Source organism: Aquarana catesbeiana, unplaced genomic scaffold (assembly GCF_042186555.1).
Source record: "Aquarana catesbeiana isolate 2022-GZ unplaced genomic scaffold, ASM4218655v1 unanchor86, whole genome shotgun sequence".
NCBI classification, from domain to species: domain Eukaryota; kingdom Metazoa; phylum Chordata; class Amphibia; order Anura; family Ranidae; genus Aquarana; species Aquarana catesbeiana.
In genome coordinates, this window is record NW_027362746.1 from 323,852 (window position 1) to 345,162 (window position 21,311).

The 21,311-nt window shown below is 51.3% G+C and overlaps 17 non-coding genes across 17 annotated transcripts; all 17 read right to left on the reverse strand.

Moving 5' to 3' along the window:
• Positions 1 to 485: 485 nt before the first annotated feature.
• Positions 486 to 571, reverse strand: TRNAY-GUA (transfer RNA tyrosine (anticodon GUA)). Its single transcript is given in 2 exon segments — positions 486 to 521; positions 535 to 571. It is a non-coding gene; the product is annotated as a tRNA-Tyr (tRNA).
• A 1,934-nt stretch (positions 572 to 2,505) lies between these two features.
• TRNAN-GUU (transfer RNA asparagine (anticodon GUU)) lies at positions 2,506 to 2,579 on the reverse strand. The gene has a single exon. It is a non-coding gene; the product is annotated as a tRNA-Asn (tRNA).
• A 147-nt stretch (positions 2,580 to 2,726) lies between these two features.
• On the reverse strand, positions 2,727 to 2,812 carry TRNAY-GUA (transfer RNA tyrosine (anticodon GUA)). Its single transcript is given in 2 exon segments — positions 2,727 to 2,762; positions 2,776 to 2,812. It is a non-coding gene; the product is annotated as a tRNA-Tyr (tRNA).
• A 1,934-nt stretch (positions 2,813 to 4,746) lies between these two features.
• Positions 4,747 to 4,820, reverse strand: TRNAN-GUU (transfer RNA asparagine (anticodon GUU)). The gene has a single exon. It is a non-coding gene; the product is annotated as a tRNA-Asn (tRNA).
• Positions 4,821 to 4,967: 147 nt separating this feature from the next.
• On the reverse strand, positions 4,968 to 5,053 carry TRNAY-GUA (transfer RNA tyrosine (anticodon GUA)). The gene is given in 2 exon segments: positions 4,968 to 5,003; positions 5,017 to 5,053. It is a non-coding gene; the product is annotated as a tRNA-Tyr (tRNA).
• Positions 5,054 to 6,987: 1,934 nt separating this feature from the next.
• Positions 6,988 to 7,061, reverse strand: TRNAN-GUU (transfer RNA asparagine (anticodon GUU)). The gene has a single exon. It is a non-coding gene; the product is annotated as a tRNA-Asn (tRNA).
• Positions 7,062 to 7,208: 147 nt separating this feature from the next.
• Positions 7,209 to 7,294, reverse strand: TRNAY-GUA (transfer RNA tyrosine (anticodon GUA)). Its single transcript is given in 2 exon segments — positions 7,209 to 7,244; positions 7,258 to 7,294. It is a non-coding gene; the product is annotated as a tRNA-Tyr (tRNA).
• Positions 7,295 to 9,227: 1,933 nt separating this feature from the next.
• TRNAN-GUU (transfer RNA asparagine (anticodon GUU)) lies at positions 9,228 to 9,301 on the reverse strand. The gene has a single exon. It is a non-coding gene; the product is annotated as a tRNA-Asn (tRNA).
• A 147-nt stretch (positions 9,302 to 9,448) lies between these two features.
• On the reverse strand, positions 9,449 to 9,534 carry TRNAY-GUA (transfer RNA tyrosine (anticodon GUA)). Its single transcript is given in 2 exon segments — positions 9,449 to 9,484; positions 9,498 to 9,534. It is a non-coding gene; the product is annotated as a tRNA-Tyr (tRNA).
• A 1,934-nt stretch (positions 9,535 to 11,468) lies between these two features.
• On the reverse strand, positions 11,469 to 11,542 carry TRNAN-GUU (transfer RNA asparagine (anticodon GUU)). Its single transcript has one exon. It is a non-coding gene; the product is annotated as a tRNA-Asn (tRNA).
• A 147-nt stretch (positions 11,543 to 11,689) lies between these two features.
• Positions 11,690 to 11,775, reverse strand: TRNAY-GUA (transfer RNA tyrosine (anticodon GUA)). Its single transcript is given in 2 exon segments — positions 11,690 to 11,725; positions 11,739 to 11,775. It is a non-coding gene; the product is annotated as a tRNA-Tyr (tRNA).
• A 1,934-nt stretch (positions 11,776 to 13,709) lies between these two features.
• On the reverse strand, positions 13,710 to 13,783 carry TRNAN-GUU (transfer RNA asparagine (anticodon GUU)). Its single transcript has one exon. It is a non-coding gene; the product is annotated as a tRNA-Asn (tRNA).
• Positions 13,784 to 13,930: 147 nt separating this feature from the next.
• TRNAY-GUA (transfer RNA tyrosine (anticodon GUA)) lies at positions 13,931 to 14,016 on the reverse strand. The gene is given in 2 exon segments: positions 13,931 to 13,966; positions 13,980 to 14,016. It is a non-coding gene; the product is annotated as a tRNA-Tyr (tRNA).
• A 1,934-nt stretch (positions 14,017 to 15,950) lies between these two features.
• On the reverse strand, positions 15,951 to 16,024 carry TRNAN-GUU (transfer RNA asparagine (anticodon GUU)). The gene has a single exon. It is a non-coding gene; the product is annotated as a tRNA-Asn (tRNA).
• Positions 16,025 to 18,191: 2,167 nt separating this feature from the next.
• TRNAN-GUU (transfer RNA asparagine (anticodon GUU)) lies at positions 18,192 to 18,265 on the reverse strand. Its single transcript has one exon. It is a non-coding gene; the product is annotated as a tRNA-Asn (tRNA).
• A 2,167-nt stretch (positions 18,266 to 20,432) lies between these two features.
• Positions 20,433 to 20,506, reverse strand: TRNAN-GUU (transfer RNA asparagine (anticodon GUU)). The gene has a single exon. It is a non-coding gene; the product is annotated as a tRNA-Asn (tRNA).
• A 147-nt stretch (positions 20,507 to 20,653) lies between these two features.
• TRNAY-GUA (transfer RNA tyrosine (anticodon GUA)) lies at positions 20,654 to 20,739 on the reverse strand. Its single transcript is given in 2 exon segments — positions 20,654 to 20,689; positions 20,703 to 20,739. It is a non-coding gene; the product is annotated as a tRNA-Tyr (tRNA).
• Positions 20,740 to 21,311: the final 572 nt, after the last annotated feature.

Below are 21,311 nucleotides of genomic sequence, written 5' to 3' on the forward strand. Positions count from 1 at the left end.
TCCCCCTGTTCTTGGACAATCAACATCGACACATTCACATGGTGATTGTCTTAAGGTGTGACTAGAAGTGCTGCAGTTATCTTCCTGAGCCAAAGAAGTGGCTCGATCAACTATGTAAACCTCTTCAACAAACGGCTAGTACATTTGCAAGGGTCTCCAGTGAACGCTTGTTTGTCTGCTCAGTTGCCGGTCACCTGAAGAGAGCCAAAGGACACGCTTTGTTTTAGCCTTCGGGCCCCACTGAGGTAATGGAGAAAACATGAGCGTCCCTGGGTGGGCTCGAACCACCAACCTTTTGGTTAACAGCCGTACGCGCTAACCGATTGCGCCACAGAGACTGCACGCCGAGGGCTGGCGCACCGGCCGAGGGAGACATGAATAATAAAAACAAAGTTCCTTAAAAGGCTTCCCAATTGCACATTTCTAGAGTGCCTTCTAGAGTGCCTTCTAGTTAAAGGGGGAGAGAGGCAGGGTAAAAGAGGGCATCCTTCGAGCCGGAATCGAACCAGCGACCTAAGGATTACTACGTTGACGCTACAGTCCTCCGCTCTACCAGCTGAGCTATCGAAGGGGCCACCGGTGGGTCGTAGCCCGTGACTCCTTGCATTCAAAGCCAGCGCTTTGCCCTTTGCGTTAGTCCTTCTGCCTTGAGGGATTGGTCTATGCCGCCTCTGCCTGAAAGGTCAAATGCCTTGGCAGCTGTGATGTGGGAAAGCTCGGCTTCACGTTTTGCACAGCGAGAAAACACAATCGAAGCACCTACCGCGTTTTGTTGGGAGCCCAAAAACCACAGCAGCAACGGTGATGTACCTCCCTGACAGCAAGTAAGCGCAGGAGTGTTTGGAAGCGCATTGCGTCTATCAAAACAAATTGGGCCGAAAGTTAGCAAAAAGTGTTTGGCGTCAGTTGGTAGCAAGAGGCCACACGGGAGGCAGCGTCTTAGCCCGACTAGCTCAGTCGGTAGAGCATGAGACTCTTAATCTCAGGGTCGTGGGTTCGAGCCCCACGTTGGGCGTATGGCATCGCAACGTTTTGGCCCAGTCAGTGGCATTCATGCGCACTGCACGGCCCCACCTTTACCATATCGACTGGCTTCTCTTCCATTCCCTCTACAAACGGGGAAATGTTTCGAGCTTATCTTTCTAGTGGTCAATTCGTATGGCAGCAAGTTGACCTTGCGCTGGGGCGTGGTTCTTATCAGCGCCACGTGTGACACGAATTGGATAGAGATAGTGGCACAGGCCCCGGACAGCCTTGCGTTGGTGGTATAGTGGTGAGCATAGCTGCCTTCCAAGCAGTTGACCCGGGTTCGATTCCCGGCCAACGCACTCCTATCCCTTTTTGGCCTTGCAAAGCGGCCCTAAGCAAAGACCCAAGTCATCCAGGTCCTTGAAGAAAGCTCCTAAGATATCCTGGCTTAGCGACAACTGTGGAGACTTTCTTCGGCATTCGAAAAGTCTCTGGCCTTATGCTTTAACTCGCTCAGGAGGTCCAGCATTATCCAGGGCCAAGGTTCAGCCATTTTGACTACTGATTCCCAAAGAGAATCAACTCTGTCACACACAACATTGCTAAGTATCTGGCAACAACGCTAACACCCTTAGCTGGCATCATATTGCACCATTTGCTATTCGGTGACGAAGGCATCGAATAGCAAATGACCCGCTTTGGACTGTGTCTTGCAAGGCAAGGAAAGGGGTGCATTTGGGCAAGGAGGCCTACAGGAAACCTACCCACACACACCGCTATCTGCTTTTTGGCTCACACCACCCACTGGAACCCAAGCTGGGGCTTCTTAGGACTCTGCAATATCGGGCTGACGCGGTAACAACAAAAAGAGTCTACAGACCCTCTCAGGTGTGCTTTGAAAGCTTGTGGCTAGCCAGACTGGGTCTTGGCTAAACATCCACAAGGTCACGAAAACAAACTGGGGAGAAGCAGAACATTTGGAGAAATATAGTCACCCCCGTAAGCCACTGGAGTGTCAGAAAAACTCCGGAGGATCTTTAACAACAATTGCATCGCTGTGTACTTCAAGTCCAGCAATACACTGGGACGGAAGCTTGTACATCGGCACTATCTGCACTGCCCATTTTGAACATCGCTCTAGCTAGCCAAGCGATTTGACAACAATTGTCACCTTTAGCCACGCCGATCTAGGCACCAATAGCTATGCAGGCTTCCTGCCACCAACAATGGGATCATCTAACTTGAACAGGGCGGTTCTACAATTTTCACACCTCCCCCTGTTCTTGGACAATCAACATCGACACATTCACATGGTGATTGTCTTAAGGTGTGACTAGAAGTGCTGCAGTTATCTTCCTGAGCCAAAGAAGTGGCTCGATCAACTATGTAAACCTCTTCAACAAACGGCTAGTACATTTGCAAGGGTCTCCAGTGAACGCTTGTTTGTCTGCTCAGTTGCCGGTCACCTGAAGAGAGCCAAAGGACACGCTTTGTTTTAGCCTTCGGGCCCCACTGAGGTAATGGAGAAAACATGAGCGTCCCTGGGTGGGCTCGAACCACCAACCTTTCGGTTAACAGCCGAACGCGCTAACCGATTGCGCCACAGAGACTGCACGCCGAGGGCTGGCGCACCGGCCGAGGGAGACATGAATAATAAAAACAAAGTTCCTTAAAAGGCTTCCCAATTGCACATTTCTAGAGTGCCTTCTAGAGTGCCTTCTAGTTAAAGGGGGAGAGAGGCAGGGTAAAAGAGGGCATCCTTCGAGCCGGAATCGAACCAGCGACCTAAGGATTACTACGTTGACGCTACAGTCCTCCGCTCTACCAGCTGAGCTATCGAAGGGGCCGCCGGTGGGTCGTAGCCCGTGACTCCTTGCATTCAAAGCCAGCGCTTTGCCCTTTGCGTTAGTCCTTCTGCCTTGAGGGATTGGTCTATGCCGCCTCTGCCTGAAAGGTCAAATGCCTTGGCAGCTGTGATGTGGGAAAGCTCGGCTTCACGTTTTGCACAGCGAGAAAACACAATCGAAGCACCTACCGCGTTTTGTTGGGAGCCCAAAAACCACAGCAGCAACGGTGATGTACCTCCCTGACAGCAAGTAAGCGCAGGAGTGTTTGGAAGCGCATTGCGTCTATCAAAACAAATTGGGCCGAAAGTTAGCAAAAAGTGTTTGGCGTCAGTTGGTAGCAAGAGGCCACACGGGAGGCAGCGTCTTAGCCCGGCTAGCTCAGTCGGTAGAGCATGAGACTCTTAATCTCAGGGTCGTGGGTTCGAGCCCCACGTTGGGCGTATGGCATCGCAACGTTTTGGCCCAGTCAGTGGCATTCATGCGCACTGCACGGCCCCACCTTTACCATATCGACTGGCTTCTCTTCCATTCCCTCTACAAACGGGGAAATGTTTCGAGCTTATCTTTCTAGTGGTCAATTCGTATGGCAGCAAGTTGACCTTGCGCTGGGGCGTGGTTCTTATCAGCGCCACGTGTGACACGAATTGGATAGAGATAGTGGCACAGGCCCCGGACAGCCTTGCGTTGGTGGTATAGTGGTGAGCATAGCTGCCTTCCAAGCAGTTGACCCGGGTTCGATTCCCGGCCAACGCACTCCTATCCCTTTTTGGCCTTGCAAAGCGGCCCTAAGCAAAGACCCAAGTCATCCAGGTCCTTGAAGAAAGCTCCTAAGATATCCTGGCTTAGCGACAACTGTGGAGACTTTCTTCGGCATTCGAAAAGTCTCTGGCCTTATGCTTTAACTTGCTCAGGAGGTCCAGCATTATCCAGGGCCAAGGTTCAGCCATTTTGACTACTGATTCCCAAAGAGAATCAACTCTGTCACACACAACATTGCTAAGTATCTGGCAACAACGCTAACACCCTTAGCTGGCATCATATTGCACCATTTGCTATTCGGTGACGAAGGCATCGAATAGCAAATGACCCGCTTTGGACTGTGTCTTGCAAGGCAAGGAAAGGGGTGCATTTGGGCAAGGAGGCCTACAGGAAACCTACCCACACACACCGCTATCTGCTTTTTGGCTCACACCACCCACTGGAACCCAAGCTGGGGCTTCTTAGGACTCTGCAATATCGGGCTGACGCGGTAACAACAAAAAGAGTCTACAGACCCTCTCAGGTGTGCTTTGAAAGCTTGTGGCTAGCCAGACTGGGTCTTGGCTAAACATCCACAAGGTCACGAAAACAAACTGGGGAGAAGCAGAACATTTGGAGAAATATAGTCACCCCCGTAAGCCACTGGAGTGTCAGAAAAACTCCGGAGGATCTTTAACAACAATTGCATCGCTGTGTACTTCAAGTCCAGCAATACACTGGGACGGAAGCTTGTACATCGGCACTATCTGCACTGCCCATTTTGAACATCGCTCTAGCTAGCCAAGCGATTTGACAACAATTGTCACCTTTAGCCACGCCGATCTAGGCACCAATAGCTATGCAGGCTTCCTGCCACCAACAATGGGATCATCTAACTTGAACAGGGCGGTTCTACAATTTTCACACCTCCCCCTGTTCTTGGACAATCAACATCGACACATTCACATGGTGATTGTCTTAAGGTGTGACTAGAAGTGCTGCAGTTATCTTCCTGAGCCAAAGAAGTGGCTCGATCAACTATGTAAACCTCTTCAACAAACGGCTAGTACATTTGCAAGGGTCTCCAGTGAACACTTGTTTGTCTGCTCAGTTGCCGGTCACCTGAAGAGAGCCAAATGACACGCTTTGTTTTAGCCTTCGGGCCCCACTGAGGTAATGGAGAAAACATGAGCGTCCCTGGGTGGGCTCGAACCACCAACCTTTCGGTTAACAGCCGAACGCGCTAACCGATTGCGCCACAGAGACTGCACGCCGAGGGCCGGCGCACCGGCCGAGGGAGACATGAATAATAAAAACAAAGTTCCTTAAAAGGCTTCCCAATTGCACATTTCTAGAGTGCCTTCTAGAGTGCCTTCTAGTTAAAGGGGGAGAGAGGCAGGGTAAAAGAGGGCATCCTTCGAGCCGGAATCGAACCAGCGACCTAAGGATTACTACGTTGACGCTACAGTCCTCCGCTCTACCAGCTGAGCTATCGAAGGGGCCGCCGGTGGGTCGTAGCCCGTGACTCCTTGCATTCAAAGCCAGCGCTTTGCCCTTTGCGTTAGTCCTTCTGCCTTGAGGGATTGGTCTATGCCGCCTCTGCCTGAAAGGTCAAATGCCTTGGCAGCTGTGATGTGGGAAAGCTCGGCTTCACGTTTTGCACAGCGAGAAAACACAATCGAAGCACCTACCGCGTTTTGTTGGGAGCCCAAAAACCACAGCAGCAACGGTGATGTACCTCCCTGACAGCAAGTAAGCGCAGGAGTGTTTGGAAGCGCATTGCGTCTATCAAAACAAATTGGGCCGAAAGTTAGCAAAAAGTGTTTGGCGTCAGTTGGTAGCAAGAGGCCACACGGGAGGCAGCGTCTTAGCCCGGCTAGCTCAGTCGGTAGAGCATGAGACTCTTAATCTCAGGGTCGTGGGTTCGAGCCCCACGTTGGGCGTATGGCATCGCAACGTTTTGGCCCAGTCAGTGGCATTCATGCGCACTGCACGGCCCCACCTTTACCATATCGACTGGCTTCTCTTCCATTCCCTCTACAAACGGGGAAATGTTTCGAGCTTATCTTTCTAGTGGTCAATTCGTATGGCAGCAAGTTGACCTTGCGCTGGGGCGTGGTTCTTATCAGCGCCACGTGTGACACGAATTGGATAGAGATAGTGGCACAGGCCCCGGACAGCCTTGCGTTGGTGGTATAGTGGTGAGCATAGCTGCCTTCCAAGCAGTTGACCCGGGTTCGATTCCCGGCCAACGCACTCCTATCCCTTTTTGGCCTTGCAAAGCGGCCCTAAGCAAAGACCCAAGTCATCCAGGTCCTTGAAGAAAGCTCCTAAGATATCCTGGCTTAGCGACAACTGTGGAGACTTTCTTCGGCATTCGAAAAGTCTCTGGCCTTATGCTTTAACTCGCTCAGGAGGTCCAGCATTATCCAGGGCCAAGGTTCAGCCATTTTGACTACTGATTCCCAAAGAGAATCAACTCTGTCACACACAACATTGCTAAGTATCTGGCAACAACGCTAACACCCTTAGCTGGCATCATATTGCACCATTTGCTATTCGGTGACGAAGGCATCGAATAGCAAATGACCCGCTTTGGACTGTGTCTTGCAAGGCAAGGAAAGGGGTGCATTTGGGCAAGGAGGCCTACAGGAAACCTACCCACACACACCGCTATCTGCTTTTTGGCTCACACCACCCACTGGAACCCAAGCTGGGGCTTCTTAGGACTCTGCAATATCGGGCTGACGCGGTAACAACAAAAAGAGTCTACAGACCCTCTCAGGTGTGCTTTGAAAGCTTGTGGCTAGCCAGACTGGGTCTTGGCTAAACATCCACAAGGTCACGAAAACAAACTGGGGAGAAGCAGAACATTTGGAGAAATATAGTCACCCCCGTAAGCCACTGGAGTGTCAGAAAAACTCCGGAGGATCTTTAACAACAATTGCATCGCTGTGTACTTCAAGTCCAGCAATACACTGGGACGGAAGCTTGTACATCGGCACTATCTGCACTGCCCATTTTGAACATCGCTCTAGCTAGCCAAGCGATTTGACAACAATTGTCACCTTTAGCCACGCCGATCTAGGCACCAATAGCTATGCAGGCTTCCTGCCACCAACAATGGGATCATCTAACTTGAACAGGGCGGTTCTACAATTTTCACACCTCCCCCTGTTCTTGGACAATCAACATCGACACATTCACATGGTGATTGTCTTAAGGTGTGACTAGAAGTGCTGCAGTTATCTTCCTGAGCCAAAGAAGTGGCTCGATCAACTATGTAAACCTCTTCAACAAACGGCTAGTACATTTGCAAGGGTCTCCAGTGAACGCTTGTTTGTCTGCTCAGTTGCCGGTCACCTGAAGAGAGCCAAAGGACACGCTTTGTTTTAGCCTTCGGGCCCCACTGAGGTAATGGAGAAAACATGAGCGTCCCTGGGTGGGCTCGAACCACCAACCTTTCGGTTAACAGCCGAACGCGCTAACCGATTGCGCCACAGAGACTGCACGCCGAGGGCCGGCGCACCGGCCGAGGGAGACATGAATAATAAAAACAAAGTTCCTTAAAAGGCTTCCCAATTGCACATTTCTAGAGTGCCTTCTAGAGTGCCTTCTAGTTAAAGGGGGAGAGAGGCAGGGTAAAAGAGGGCATCCTTCGAGCCGGAATCGAACCAGCGACCTAAGGATTACTACGTTGACGCTACAGTCCTCCGCTCTACCAGCTGAGCTATCGAAGGGGCCGCCGGTGGGTCGTAGCCCGTGACTCCTTGCATTCAAAGCCAGCGCTTTGCCCTTTGCGTTAGTCCTTCTGCCTTGAGGGATTGGTCTATGCCGCCTCTGCCTGAAAGGTCAAATGCCTTGGCAGCTGTGATGTGGGAAAGCTCGGCTTCACGTTTTGCACAGCGAGAAAACACAATCGAAGCACCTACCGCGTTTTGTTGGGAGCCCAAAAACCACAGCAGCAACGGTGATGTACCTCCCTGACAGCAAGTAAGCGCAGGAGTGTTTGGAAGCGCATTGCGTCTATCAAAACAAATTGGGCCGAAAGTTAGCAAAAAGTGTTTGGCGTCAGTTGGTAGCAAGAGGCCACACGGGAGGCAGTGTCTTAGCCCGGCTAGCTCAGTCGGTAGAGCATGAGACTCTTAATCTCAGGGTCGTGGGTTCGAGCCCCACGTTGGGCGTATGGCATCGCAACGTTTTGGCCCAGTCAGTGGCATTCATGCGCACTGCACGGCCCCACCTTTACCATATCGACTGGCTTCTCTTCCATTCCCTCTACAAACGGGGAAATGTTTCGAGCTTATCTTTCTAGTGGTCAATTCGTATGGCAGCAAGTTGACCTTGCGCTGGGGCGTGGTTCTTATCAGCGCCACGTGTGACACGAATTGGATAGAGATAGTGGCACAGGCCCCGGACAGCCTTGCGTTGGTGGTATAGTGGTGAGCATAGCTGCCTTCCAAGCAGTTGACCCGGTTCGATTCCCGGCCAACGCACTCCTATCCCTTTTTGGCCTTGCAAAGCGGCCCTAAGCAAAGACCCAAGTCATCCAGGTCCTTGAAGAAAGCTCCTAAGATATCCTGGCTTAGCGACAACTGTGGAGACTTTCTTCGGCATTCGAAAAGTCTCTGGCCTTATGCTTTAACTCGCTCAGGAGGTCCAGCATTATCCAGGGCCAAGGTTCAGCCATTTTGACTACTGATTCCCAAAGAGAATCAACTCTGTCACACACAACATTGCTAAGTATCTGGCAACAACGCTAACACCCTTAGCTGGCATCATATTGCACCATTTGCTATTCGGTGACGAAGGCATCGAATAGCAAATGACCCGCTTTGGACTGTGTCTTGCAAGGCAAGGAAAGGGGTGCATTTGGGCAAGGAGGCCTACAGGAAACCTACCCACACACACCGCTATCTGCTTTTTGGCTCACACCACCCACTGGAACCCAAGCTGGGGCTTCTTAGGACTCTGCAATATCGGGCTGACGCGGTAACAACAAAAAGAGTCTACAGACCCTCTCAGGTGTGCTTTGAAAGCTTGTGGCTAGCCAGACTGGGTCTTGGCTAAACATCCACAAGGTCACGAAAACAAACTGGGGAGAAGCAGAACATTTGGAGAAATATAGTCACCCCCGTAAGCCACTGGAGTGTCAGAAAAACTCCGGAGGATCTTTAACAACAATTGCATCGCTGTGTACTTCAAGTCCAGCAATACACTGGGACGGAAGCTTGTACATCGGCACTATCTGCACTGCCCATTTTGAACATCGCTCTAGCTAGCCAAGCGATTTGACAACAATTGTCACCTTTAGCCACGCCGATCTAGGCACCAATAGCTATGCAGGCTTCCTGCCACCAACAATGGGATCATCTAACTTGAACAGGGCGGTTCTACAATTTTCACACCTCCCCCTGTTCTTGGACAATCAACATCGACACATTCACATGGTGATTGTCTTAAGGTGTGACTAGAAGTGCTGCAGTTATCTTCCTGAGCCAAAGAAGTGGCTCGATCAACTATGTAAACCTCTTCAACAAACGGCTAGTACATTTGCAAGGGTCTCCAGTGAACGCTTGTTTGTCTGCTCAGTTGCCGGTCACCTGAAGAGAGCCAAAGGACACGCTTTGTTTTAGCCTTCGGGCCCCACTGAGGTAATGGAGAAAACATGAGCGTCCCTGGGTGGGCTCGAACCACCAACCTTTCGGTTAACAGCCGAACGCGCTAACCGATTGCGCCACAGAGACTGCACGCCGAGGGCCGGCGCACCGGCCGAGGGAGACATGAATAATAAAAACAAAGTTCCTTAAAAGGCTTCCCAATTGCACATTTCTAGAGTGCCTTCTAGAGTGCCTTCTAGTTAAAGGGGGAGAGAGGCAGGGTAAAAGAGGGCATCCTTCGAGCCGGAATCGAACCAGCGACCTAAGGATTACTACGTTGACGCTACAGTCCTCCGCTCTACCAGCTGAGCTATCGAAGGGCCCGCCGGTGGGTCGTAGCCCGTGACTCCTTGCATTCAAAGCCAGCGCTTTGCCCTTTGCGTTAGTCCTTCTGCCTTGAGGGATTGGTCTATGCCGCCTCTGCCTGAAAGGTCAAATGCCTTGGCAGCTGTGATGTGGGAAAGCTCGGCTTCACGTTTTGCACAGCGAGAAAACACAATCGAAGCACCTACCGCGTTTTGTTGGGAGCCCAAAAACCACAGCAGCAACGGTGATGTACCTCCCTGACAGCAAGTAAGCGCAGGAGTGTTTGGAAGCGCATTGCGTCTATCAAAACAAATTGGGCCGAAAGTTAGCAAAAAGTGTTTGGCGTCAGTTGGTAGCAAGAGGCCACACGGGAGGCAGCGTCTTAGCCCGGCTAGCTCAGTCGGTAGAGCATGAGACTCTTAATCTCAGGGTCGTGGGTTCGAGCCCCACGTTGGGCGTATGGCATCGCAACGTTTTGGCCCAGTCAGTGGCATTCATGCGCACTGCACGGCCCCACCTTTACCATATCGACTGGCTTCTCTTCCATTCCCTCTACAAACGGGGAAATGTTTCGAGCTTATCTTTCTAGTGGTCAATTCGTATGGCAGCAAGTTGACCTTGCGCTGGGGCGTGGTTCTTATCAGCGCCACGTGTGACACGAATTGGATAGAGATAGTGGCACAGGCCCCGGACAGCCTTGCGTTGGTGGTATAGTGGTGAGCATAGCTGCCTTCCAAGCAGTTGACCCGGGTTCGATTCCCGGCCAACGCACTCCTATCCCTTTTTGGCCTTGCAAAGCGGCCCTAAGCAAAGACCCAAGTCATCCAGGTCCTTGAAGAAAGCTCCTAAGATATCCTGGCTTAGCGACAACTGTGGAGACTTTCTTCGGCATTCGAAAAGTCTCTGGCCTTATGCTTTAACTCGCTCAGGAGGTCCAGCATTATCCAGGGCCAAGGTTCAGCCATTTTGACTACTGATTCCCAAAGAGAATCAACTCTGTCACACACAACATTGCTAAGTATCTGGCAACAACGCTAACACCCTTAGCTGGCATCATATTGCACCATTTGCTATTCGGTGACGAAGGCATCGAATAGCAAATGACCCGCTTTGGACTGTGTCTTGCAAGGCAAGGAAAGGGGTGCATTTGGGCAAGGAGGCCTACAGGAAACCTACCCACACACACCGCTATCTGCTTTTTGGCTCACACCACCCACTGGAACCCAAGCTGGGGCTTCTTAGGACTCTGCAATATCGGGCTGACGCGGTAACAACAAAAAGAGTCTACAGACCCTCTCAGGTGTGCTTTGAAAGCTTGTGGCTAGCCAGACTGGGTCTTGGCTAAACATCCACAAGGTCACGAAAACAAACTAGGGAGAAGCAGAACATTTGGAGAAATATAGTCACCCCCGTAAGCCACTGGAGTGTCAGAAAAACTCCGGAGGATCTTTAACAACAATTGCATCGCTGTGTACTTCAAGTCCAGCAATACACTGGGACGGAAGCTTGTACATCGGCACTATCTGCACTGCCCATTTTGAACATCGCTCTAGCTAGCCAAGCGATTTGACAACAATTGTCACCTTTAGCCACGCCGATCTAGGCACCAATAGCTATGCAGGCTTCCTGCCACCAACAATGGGATCATCTAACTTGAACAGGGCGGTTCTACAATTTTCACACCTCCCCCTGTTCTTGGACAATCAACATCGACACATTCACATGGTGATTGTCTTAAGGTGTGACTAGAAGTGCTGCAGTTATCTTCCTGAGCCAAAGAAGTGGCTCGATCAACTATGTAAACCTCTTCAACAAACGGCTAGTACATTTGCAAGGGTCTCCAGTGAACGCTTGTTTGTCTGCTCAGTTGCCGGTCACCTGAAGAGAGCCAAAGGACACGCTTTGTTTTAGCCTTCGGGCCCCACTGAGGTAATGGAGAAAACATGAGCGTCCCTGGGTGGGCTCGAACCACCAACCTTTCGGTTAACAGCCGAACGCGCTAACCGATTGCGCCACAGAGACTGCACGCTGAGGGCCGGCGCACCGGCCGAGGGGGACATGAATAATAAAAACAAAGTTCCTTAAAAGGCTTCCCAATTGCACATTTCTAGAGTGCCTTCTAGAGTGCCTTCTAGTTAAAGGGGGAGAGAGGCAGGGTAAAAGAGGGCATCCTTCGAGCCGGAATCGAACCAGCGACCTAAGGATTACTACGTTGACGCTACAGTCCTCCGCTCTACCAGCTGAGCTATCGAAGGGGCCGCCGGTGGGTCGTAGCCCGTGACTCCTTGCATTCAAAGCCAGCGCTTTGCCCTTTGCGTTAGTCCTTCTGCCTTGAGGGATTGGTCTATGCCGCCTCTGCCTGAAAGGTCAAATGCCTTGGCAGCTGTGATGTGGGAAAGCTCGGCTTCACGTTTTGCACAGCGAGAAAACACAATCGAAGCACCTACCGCGTTTTGTTGGGAGCCCAAAAACCACAGCAGCAACGGTGATGTACCTCCCTGACAGCAAGTAAGCGCAGGAGTGTTTGGAAGCGCATTGCGTCTATCAAAACAAATTGGGCCGAAAGTTAGCAAAAAGTGTTTGGCGTCAGTTGGTAGCAAGAGGCCACACGGGAGGCAGCGTCTTAGCCCGGCTAGCTCAGTCGGTAGAGCATGAGACTCTTAATCTCAGGGTCGTGGGTTCGAGCCCCACGTTGGGCGTATGGCATCGCAACGTTTTGGCCCAGTCAGTGGCATTCATGCGCACTGCACGGCCCCACCTTTACCATATCGACTGGCTTCTCTTCCATTCCCTCTACAAACGGGGAAATGTTTCGAGCTTATCTTTCTAGTGGTCAATTCGTATGGCAGCAAGTTGACCTTGCGCTGGGGCGTGGTTCTTATCAGCGCCACGTGTGACACGAATTGGATAGAGATAGTGGCACAGGCCCCGGACAGCCTTGCGTTGGTGTTATAGTGGTGAGCATAGCTGCCTTCCAAGCAGTTGACCCGGGTTCGATTCCCGGCCAACGCACTCCTATCCCTTTTTGGCCTTGCAAAGCGGCCCTAAGCAAAGACCCAAGTCATCCAGGTCCTTGAAGAAAGCTCCTAAGATATCCTGGCTTAGCGACAACTGTGGAGACTTTCTTCGGCATTCGAAAAGTCTCTGGCCTTATGCTTTAACTCGCTCAGGAGGTCCAGCATTATCCAGGGCCAAGGTTCAGCCATTTTGACTACTGATTCCCAAAGAGAATCAACTCTGTCACACACAACATTGCTAAGTATCTGGCAACAACGCTAACACCCTTAGCTGGCATCATATTGCACCATTTGCTATTCGGTGACAAAGGCATCGAATAGCAAATGACCCGCTTTGGACTGTGTCTTGCAAGGCAAGGAAAGGGGTGCATTTGGGCAAGGAGGCCTACAGGAAACCTACCCACACACACCGCTATCTGCTTTTTGGCTCACACCACCCACTGGAACCCAAGCTGGGGCTTCTTAGGACTCTGCAATATCGGGCTGACGCGGTAACAACAAAAAGAGTCTACAGACCCTCTCAGGTGTGCTTTGAAAGCTTGTGGCTAGCCAGACTGGGTCTTGGCTAAACATCCACAAGGTCACGAAAACAAACTGGGGAGAAGCAGAACATTTGGAGAAATATAGTCACCCCCGTAAGCCACTGGAGTGTCAGAAAAACTCCGGAGGATCTTTAACAACAATTGCATCGCTGTGTACTTCAAGTCCAGCAATACACTGGGACGGAAGCTTGTACATCGGCACTATCTGCACTGCCCATTTTGAACATCGCTCTAGCTAGCCAAGCGATTTGACAACAATTGTCACCTTTAGCCACGCCGATCTAGGCACCAATAGCTATGCAGGCTTCCTGCCACCAACAATGGGATCATCTAACTTGAACAGGGCGGTTCTACAATTTTCACACCTCCCCCTGTTCTTGGACAATCAACATCGACACATTCACATGGTGATTGTCTTAAGGTGTGACTAGAAGTGCTGCAGTTATCTTCCTGAGCCAAAGAAGTGGCTCGATCAACTATGTAAACCTCTTCAACAAACGGCTAGTACATTTGCAAGGGTCTCCAGTGAACGCTTGTTTGTCTGCTCAGTTGCCGGTCACCTGAAGAGAGCCAAAGGACACGCTTTGTTTTAGCCTTCGGGCCCCACTGAGGTAATGGAGAAAACATGAGCGTCCCTGGGTGGGCTCGAACCACCAACCTTTCGGTTAACAGCCGAACGCGCTAACCGATTGCGCCACAGAGACTGCACGCCGAGGGCCGGCGCACCGGCCGAGGGAGACATGAATAATAAAAACAAAGTTCCTTAAAAGGCTTCCCAATTGCACATTTCTAGAGTGCCTTCTAGAGTGCCTTCTAGTTAAAGGGGGAGAGAGGCAGGGTAAAAGAGGGCATCCTTCGAGCCGGAATCGAACCAGCGACCTAAGGATTACTACGTTGACGCTACAGTCCTCCGCTCTACCAGCTGAGCTATCGAAGGGGCCGCCGGTGGGTCGTAGCCCGTGACTCCTTGCATTCAAAGCCAGCGCTTTGCCCTTTGCGTTAGTCCTTCTGCCTTGAGGGATTGGTCTATGCCGCCTCTGCCTGAAAGGTCAAATGCCTTGGCAGCTGTGATGTGGGAAAGCTCGGCTTCACGTTTTGCACAGCGAGAAAACACAATCGAAGCACCTACCGCGTTTTGTTGAGAGCCCAAAAACCACAGCAGCAACGGTGATGTACCTCCCTGACAGCAAGTAAGCGCAGGAGTGTTTGGAAGCGCATTGCGTCTATCAAAACAAATTGGGCCGAAAGTTAGCAAAAAGTGTTTGGCGTCAGTTGGTAGCAAGAGGCCACACGGGAGGCAGCGTCTTAGCCCGGCTAGCTCAGTCGGTAGAGCATGAGACTCTTAATCTCAGGGTCGTGGGTTCGAGCCCCACGTTGGGCGTATGGCATCGCAACGTTTTGGCCCAGTCAGTGGCATTCATGCGCACTGCACGGCCCCACCTTTACCATATCGACTGGCTTCTCTTCCATTCCCTCTACAAACGGGGAAATGTTTCGAGCTTATCTTTCTAGTGGTCAATTCGTATGGCAGCAAGTTGACCTTGCGCTGGGGCGTGGTTCTTATCAGCGCCACGTGTGACACGAATTGGATAGAGATAGTGGCACAGGCCCCGGACAGCCTTGCGTTGGTGGTATAGTGGTGAGCATAGCTGCCTTCCAAGCAGTTGACCCGGGTTCGATTCCCGGCCAACGCACTCCTATCCCTTTTTGGCCTTGCAAAGCGGCCCTAAGCAAAGACCCAAGTCATCCAGGTCCTTGAAGAAAGCTCCTAAGATATCCTGGCTTAGCGACAACTGTGGAGACTTTCTTCGGCATTCGAAAAGTCTCTGGCCTTATGCTTTAACTCGCTCAGGAGGTCCAGCATTATCCAGGGCCAAGGTTCAGCCATTTTGACTACTGATTCCCAAAGAGAATCAACTCTGTCACACACAACATTGCTAAGTATCTGGCAACAACGCTAACACCCTTAGCTGGCATCATATTGCACCATTTGCTATTCGGTGACGAAGGCATCGAATAGCAAATGACCCGCTTTGGACTGTGTCTTGCAAGGCAAGGAAAGGGGTGCATTTGGGCAAGGAGGCCTACAGGAAACCTACCCACACACACCGCTATCTGCTTTTTGGCTCACACCACCCACTGGAACCCAAGCTGGGGCTTCTTAGGACTCTGCAATATCGGGCTGACGCGGTAACAACAAAAAGAGTCTACAGACCCTCTCAGGTGTGCTTTGAAAGCTTGTGGCTAGCCAGACTGGGTCTTGGCTAAACATCCACAAGGTCACGAAAACAAACTGGGGAGAAGCAGAACATTTGGAGAAATATAGTCACCCCCGTAAGCCACTGGAGTGTCAGAAAAACTCCGGAGGATCTTTAACAACAATTGCATCGCTGTGTACTTCAAGTCCAGCAATACACTGGGACGGAAGCTTGTACATCGGCACTATCTGCACTGCCCATTTTGAACATCGCTCTAGCTAGCCAAGCGATTTGACAACAATTGTCACCTTTAGCCACGCCGATCTAGGCACCAATAGCTATGCAGGCTTCCTGCCACCAACAATGGGATCATCTAACTTGAACAGGGCGGTTCTACAATTTTCACACCTCCCCCTGTTCTTGGACAATCAACATCGACACATTCACATGGTGATTGTCTTAAGGTGTGACTAGAAGTGCTGCAGTTATCTTCCTGAGCCAAAGAAGTGGCTCGATCAACTATGTAAACCTCTTCAACAAACGGCTAGTACATTTGCAAGGGTCTCCAGTGAACGCTTGTTTGTCTGCTCAGTTGCCGGTCACCTGAAGAGAGCCAAAGGACACGCTTTGTTTTAGCCTTCGGGCCCCACTGAGGTAATGGAGAAAACATGAGCGTCCCTGGGTGGGCTCGAACCACCAACCTTTCGGTTAACAGCCGAACGCGCTAACCGATTGCGCCACAGAGACTGCACGCCGAGGGCCGGCGCACCGGCCGAGGGAGACATGAATAATAAAAACAAAGTTCCTTAAAAGGCTTCCCAATTGCACATTTCTAGAGTGCCTTCTAGAGTGCCTTCTAGTTAAAGGGGGAGAGAGGCAGGGTAAAAGAGGGCATCCTTCGAGCCGGAATCGAACCAGCGACCTAAGGATTACTACGTTGACGCTACAGTCCTCCGCTCTACCAGCTGAGCTATCAAAGGGGCCGCCGGTGGGTCGTAGCCCGTGACTCCTTGCATTCAAAGCCAGCGCTTTGCCCTTTGCGTTAGTCCTTCTGCCTTGAGGGATTGGTCTATGCCGCCTCTGCCTGAAAGGTCAAATGCCTTGGCAGCTGTGATGTGGGAAAGCTCGGCTTCACCTTTTGCACAGCGAGAAAACACAATCGAAGCACCTACCGCGTTTTGTTGGGAGCCCAAAAACCACAGCAGCAACGGTGATGTACCTCCCTGACAGCAAGTAAGCGCAGGAGTGTTTGGAAGCGCATTGCGTCTATCAAAACAAATTGGGCCGAAAGTTAGCAAAAAGTGTTTGGCGTCAGTTGGTAGCAAGAGGCCACACGGGAGGCAGCGTCTTAGCCCGGCTAGCTCAGTCGGTAGAGCATGAGACTCTTAATCTCAGGGTCGTGGGTTCGAGCCCCACGTTGGGCGTATGGCATCGCAACGTTTTGGCCCAGTCAGTGGCATTCATGCGCACTGCACGGCCCCACCTTTACCATATCGACTGGCTTCTCTTCCATTCCCTCTACAAACGGGGAAATGTTTCGAGCTTATCTTTCTAGTGGTCAATTCGTATGGCAGCAAGTTGACCTTGCGCTGGGGCGTGGTTCTTATCAGCGCCACGTGTGACACGAATTGGATAGAGATAGTGGCACAGGCCCCGGACAGCCTTGCGTTGGTGGTATAGTGGTGAGCATAGCTGCCTTCCAAGCAGTTGACCCGGGTTCGATTCCCGGCCAACGCACTCCTATCCCTTTTTGGCCTTGCAAAGCGGCCCTAAGCAAAGACCCAAGTCATCCAGGTCCTTGAAGAAAGCTCCTAAGATATCCTGGCTTAGCGACAACTGTGGAGACTTTCTTCGGCATTCGAAAAGTCTCTGGCCTTATGCTTTAACTCGCTCAGGAGGTCCAGCATTATCCAGGGCCAAGGTTCAGCCATTTTGACTACTGATTCCCAAAGAGAATCAACTCTGTCACACACAACATTGCTAAGTATCTGGCAACAACGCTAACACCCTTAGCTGGCATCATATTGCACCATTTGCTATTCGGTGACGAAGGCATCGAATAGCAAATGACCCGCTTTGGACTGTGTCTTGCAAGGCAAGGAAAGGGGTGCATTTGGGCAAGGAGGCCTACAGGAAACCTACCCACACACACCGCTATCTGCTTTTTGGCTCACACCACCCACTGGAACCCAAGCTGGGGCTTCTTAGGACTCTGCAATATCGGGCTGACGCGGTAACAACAAAAAGAGTCTACAGACCCTCTCAGGTGTGCTTTGAAAGCTTGTGGCTAGCCAGACTGGGTCTTGGCTAAACATCCACAAGGTCACGAAAACAAACTGGGGAGAAGCAGAACATTTGGAGAAATATAGTCACCCCCGTAAGCCACTGGAGTGTCAGAAAAACTCCGGAGTATCTTTAACAACAATTGCATCGCTGTGTACTTCAAGTCCAGCAATACACTGGGACGGAAGCTTGTACATCGGCACTATCTGCACTGCCCATTTTGAACATCGCTCTAGCTAGCCAAGCGATTTGACAACAATTGTCACCTTTAGCCACGCCGATCTAGGCACCAATAGCTATGCAGGCTTCCTGCCACCAACAATGGGATCATCTAACTTGAACAGGGCGGTTCTACAATTTTCACACCTCCCCCTGTTCTTGGACAATCAACATCGACACATTCACATGGTGATTGTCTTAAGGTGTGACTAGAAGTGCTGCAGTTATCTTCCTGAGCCAAAGAAGTGGCTCGATCAACTATGTAAACCTCTTCAACAAACAGCTAGTACATTTGCAAGGGTCTCCAGTGAACGCTTGTTTGTCTGCTCAGTTGCCGGTCACCTGAAGAGAGCCAAAGGACACGCTTTGTTTTAGCCTTCGGGCCCCACTGAGGTAATGGAGAAAACATGAGCGTCCCTGGGTGGGCTCGAACCACCAACCTTTCGGTTAACAGCCGAACGCGCTAACCGATTGCGCCACAGAGACTGCACGCCGAGGGCCGGCGCACCGGCCGAGGGAGACATGAATAATAAAAACAAAGTTCCTTAAAAGGCTTCCCAATTGCACATTTCTAGAGTGCCTTCTAGAGTGCCTTCTAGTTAAAGGGGGAGAGAGGCAGGGTAAAAGAGGGCATCCTTCGAGCCGGAATCAAACCAGCGACCTAAGGATTACAACGTTGACGCTACAGTCCTCCGCTCTACCAGCTGAGCTATCGAAGGGGCCGCCGGTGGGTCGTAGCCCGTGACTCCTTGCATTCAAAGCCAGCGCTTTGCCCTTTGCGTTAGTCCTTCTGCCTTGAGGGATTGGTCTATGCCGCCTCTGCCTGAAAGGTCAAATGCCTTGGCAGCTGTGATGTGGGAAAGCTCGGCTTCACGTTTTGCACAGCGAGAAAACACAATCGAAGCACCTACCGCGTTTTGTTGGGAGCCCAAAAACCACAGCAGCAACGGTGATGTACCTCCCTGACAGCAAGTAAGCGCAGGAGTGTTTGGAAGCGCATTGCGTCTATCAAAACAAATTGGGCCGAAAGTTAGCAAAAAGTGTTTGGCGTCAGTTGGTAGCAAGAGGCCACACGGGAGGCAGCGTCTTAGCCCGGCTAGCTCAGTCGGTAGAGCATGAGACTCTTAATCTCAGGGTCGTGGGTTCGAGCCCCACGTTGGGCGTATGGCATCGCAACGTTTTGGCCCAGTCAGTGGCATTCATGCGCACTGCACGGCCCCACCTTTACCATATCGACTGGCTTCTCTTCCATTCCCTCTACAAACGGGGAAATGTTTCGAGCTTATCTTTCTAGTGGTCAATTCGTATGGCAGCAAGTTGACCTTGCGCTGGGGCGTGGTTCTTATCAGCGCCACGTGTGACACGAATTGGATAGAGATAGTGGCACAGGCCCCGGACAGCCTTGCGTTGGTGGTATAGTGGTGAGCATAGCTGCCTTCCAAGCAGTTGACCCGGGTTCGATTCCCGGCCAACGCACTCCTATCCCTTTTTGGCCTTGCAAAGCGGCCCTAAGCAAAGACCCAAGTCATCCAGGTCCTTGAAGAAAGCTCCTAAGATATCCTGGCTTAGCGACAACTGTGGAGACTTTCTTCGGCATTCGAAAAGTCTCTGGCCTTATGCTTTAACTCGCTCAGGAGGTCCAGCATTATCCAGGGCCAAGGTTCAGCCATTTTGACTACTGATTCCCAAAGAGAATCAACTCTGTCACACACAACATTGCTAAGTATCTGGCAACAACGCTAACACCCTTAGCTGGCATCATATTGCACCATTTGCTATTCGGTGACGAAGGCATCGAATAGCAAATGACCCGCTTTGGACTGTGTCTTGCAAGGCAAGGAAAGGGGTGCATTTGGGCAAGGAGGCCTACAGGAAACCTACCCACACACACCGCTATCTGCTTTTTGGCTCACACCACCCACTGGAACCCAAGCTGGGGCTTCTTAGGACTCTGCAATATCGGGCTGACGCGGTAACAACAAAAAGAGTCTACAGACCCTCTCAGGTGTGCTTTGAAAGCTTGTGGCTAGCCAGACTGGGTCTTGGCTAAACATCCACAAGGTCACGAAAACAAACTGGGGAGAAGCAGAACATTTGGAGAAATATAGTCACCCCCGTAAGCCACTGGAGTGTCAGAAAAACTCCGGAGGATCTTTAACAACAATTGCATCGCTGTGTACTTCAAGTCCAGCAATACACTGGGACGGAAGCTTGTACATCGGCACTATCTGCACTGCCCATTTTGAACATCGCTCTAGCTAGCCAAGCGATTTGACAACAATTGTCACCTTTAGCCACGCCGATCTAGGCACCAATAGCTATGCAGGCTTCCTGCCACCAACAATGGGATCATCTAACCTGAACAGGGCGGTTCTACAATTTTCACACCTCCCCCTGTTCTTGGACAATCAACATCGACACATTCACATGGTGATTGTCTTAAGGTGTGACTAGAAGTGCTGCAGTTATCTTCCTGAGCCAAAGAAGTGGCTCAATCAACTATGTAAACCTCTTCAACAAACGGCTAGTACATTTGCAAGGGTCTCCAGTGAACGCTTGTTTGTCTGCTCAGTTGCCGGTCACCTGAAGAGAGCCAAAGGACACGCTTTGTTTTAGCCTTCGGGCCCCACTGAGGTAATGGAGAAAACATGAGCGTCCCTGGGTGGGCTCGAACCACCAACCTTTCGGTTAACAGCCGAACGCGCTAACCGATTGCGCCACAGAGACTGCACGCCGAGGGCCGGCGCACCGGCCGAGGGAGACATGAATAATAAAAACAAAGTTCCTTAAAAGGCTTCCCAATTGCACATTTCTAGAGTGCCTTCTAGAGTGCCTTCTAGTTAAAGGGGGAGAGAGGCAGGGTAAAAGAGGGCATCCTTCGAGCCGGAATCGAACCAGCGACCTAAGGATTACTACGTTGACGCTACAGTCCTCCGCTCTACCAGCTGAGCTATCGAAGGGGCCGCCGGTGGGTCGTAGCCCGTGACTCCTTGCATTCAAAGCCAGCGCTTTGCCCTTTGCGTTAGTCCTTCTGCCTTGAGGGATTGGTCTATGCCGCCTCTGCCTGAAAGGTCAAATGCCTTGGCAGCTGTGATGTGGGAAAGCTCGGCTTCACGTTTTGCACAGCGAGAAAACACAATCGAAGCACCTACCGCGTTTTGTTGGGAGCCCAAAAACCACAGCAGCAACGGTGATGTACCTCCCTGACAGCAAGTAAGCGCAGGAGTGTTTGGAAGCGCATTGCGTCTATCAAAACAAATTGGGCCGAAAGTTAGCAAAAAGTGTTTGGCGTCAGTTGGTAGCAAGAGGCCACACGGGAGGCAGCGTCTTAGCCCGGCTAGCTCAGTCGGTAGCGCATGAGGCTCTTAATCTCAGGGTCGTGGGTTCGAGCCCCACGTTGGGCGTATGGCATCGCAACGTTTTGGCCCAGTCAGTGGCATTCATGCGCACTGCACGGCCCCACCTTTACCATATCGACTGGCTTCTCTTCCATTCCCTCTACAAACGGGGAAATGTTTCGAGCTTATCTTTC